The following is a 2,446-nucleotide window of genomic DNA, read 5'->3' as shown; positions in this document are numbered from 1 at the left end:
CGCTCGCTGGGCGCTCCGTCCTCATCCAGGAGCTGCGGGCGGCGTGGGAGCTGCGGGAGCTCAGGGCCCCGGGGGTCCTCAGGCACCGCAGGGCCACTGCCCCCCTTCGTTTCTGCTCCTGCGAAGAAATGGCAGGTGTCATGAACCCCGAGAGGCCACCGCGAGCCAAGTGGGACTGCTCCCCCGCCAACCCCGCCGAATCCCTCCAAGGAGAAAGTCAAGGCCCACGCGATGGCGACGCCTCCCGGCGCTGGAGCCTCTCCAAGCTGGGCCCTCGAAGGCCGTTTACCCAAAGGGCAAAGACGGACAGGAAAACAGGCTCAGAGAGGGGAAGCGCCTTGCTGGTGGCCACAGGGCCAGTGCGAGGCCAGCTGCAAGGGCACGGAGGCCTTGTCCCTGCCCGCTGGCCCTTGGTCCAGATTGCCTCTGCTGGGATGTAGTCCCGCCCCCACCATAGCAGATTGGACCAAGACAGGAACATCGCCCAGGGGCAGCCCCCCTGAGAGTCTGGCCTGAGACTCGGTTCCTGGGGGGCTGGACCAGGAGATGAGCTGAGCCAATCAGATTCTTGGCTGGGAAGCTGGGATGCTCAGAAGTTCTCAGAAACTGGCTAATTGAGTGACCTCAAAGAGCCAGAAGGTCAATAAGAACCAAGTGCCTACAGAGGCCTAGAGGGAACAAAACCTGAGTGAGGGTGGGGGAGGGGCCGGGAAAGGACAGGAGCGGCTTGAAGCGGGGCTCCAGCCCTGACCCTGGCCCCCAGCAGCCACGTGATAAACTCTGGAGACCCCTGAGCAGGTCTCAACAAGTCCAAAAGTCCCTGTACCTCCTGAGAACATCCTGACAGCTGGGCACCTCTAGGCACAGGCAGGTACCAGAGGACGGCCTGGAGGAGGGTCCTGGGTGGACCCCCTGGACCTGGGCCGGCATTCAAGGCCCCACTGCAGGAATGGGCAGCCCAGGGCCTGGTTTTGGAAGTTCGTTTCCTAAGTCTCCTTAGGATACTCAAAGGTGGAAAGGTGAGTAAAACAGACGTAACAGTGAGGGCGCAGGTGATGGGGGAGAGGGCTGGCCAAAACCACCCCCTCCCATCCCCAGCCCAACCCCTATCCTCCCAGCCCCCAGCAGAGCCGCTGGGTAGAGTCAGAGGCCAGGAGTCACTGTGGGGAGGGATCCCCAGTGGCAAGAAGTGCTGAGCACCTGAGAGCTCCCCACCCACCTCCTCGCTGGGGGCCCCTGCCCCTCGCAGGCCTGCCATGGGCGTCCGCCTGATACACATCTTGCAAACAGAGGCTTTAAAAACCATTTGTCCAGGTGACCAGGGGCTGGGAGGGATGAGGAGTGAGTGTCTACTGGGGACAGAGTTTCAGCTTTGGCGGACGAGACGTTCTGCGGATGGAGGGTGGCGGTGGCTGCAGGGCAGTGCGCATGCTCCCAATGCCCCTGAACTGCGCACCTGCGAACCGCTAAGGGTGAGCTTTGCATATATTTCACCAGTTGTAAAAAAGCCTATTATCTCGCCTGATTAAAACTGAAAACTTTAGACAGAATACCAAAAGAAACTATCCAAAGTCACTGAAGAGTGAACAAAAGCTGACAGGTTGTGGAATGGGGTCAAAGGCAGAGAGGCGACCTTTGAGGGGGCGTTTCTCCTTTTTTCTTTTGTTTCCCTCAAAATCCGAAGCTCTGGCTCCAGAGCCACGTGGTGGAAAGAGCAGAATGGGCAGCTAGACACCAGAAACCCTGTAAGTCTGGCCAGAGAAACCGGGAAAGAATGGAAAGAATGAGGGGGATCTCAAAGAGAAGGCCTGCAGGAGGGGATCCCCTCGTTGCGTATGTGAACTGGGGTGACCAATGTACGTCAGTGTGCTCAGGACTTCCTCAGATTTATTACTGAGAATCTCACATCCTGGAAAACCCCGTAGTCCCAGGCAAACTGGGATGGTTTGTCTCTCAAGATGGGACCCACTCAAGTCCCTCCCGGACTCGCCCTCAAGCCGCACGTGCAGGAACAGACTTAAACCAGCACCAGAAAGACTGAAAACTGCATCATTAAAACAGCCAGAAAACAATTTCCAATGGCAACGAGTGCGTACCCACCAATAATTACTTTAAATGTAAATGGACTAAATGATCTACATGAAAGACATAGAGTGAGTGTCTAAATAGATGAAGACACAAGACCCATCTACGCGCTGCCTACAAGAGACTCACTTTAGATGCCGGGACAGACTGGACGTGAAAGATGGAGAAACAGTCAATGCAAATGGAAACCCAAAGAAAGCCTGAGTGGTTACAGCAGACAAAATAGACTTTAAAGCAAAGATGATAATAAGACGCAAAGAAGGGCATGACATAGTGACGAGGTTGATCCAACAAGAGAACACAACATTTATAAATATTTATGCACCCGACATCAGAACACCTAAACATACCAAGTAAATAT

The sequence above is a fragment of the Pteropus alecto genome, unplaced genomic scaffold (assembly GCF_000325575.1).
Source record: "Pteropus alecto unplaced genomic scaffold, ASM32557v1 scaffold67, whole genome shotgun sequence".
In the NCBI taxonomy this organism is placed as follows: domain Eukaryota; kingdom Metazoa; phylum Chordata; class Mammalia; order Chiroptera; family Pteropodidae; genus Pteropus; species Pteropus alecto.
The sequence above is the reverse complement of the archived record's forward strand: the minus strand, read 5'-3'. Positions refer to the sequence as shown.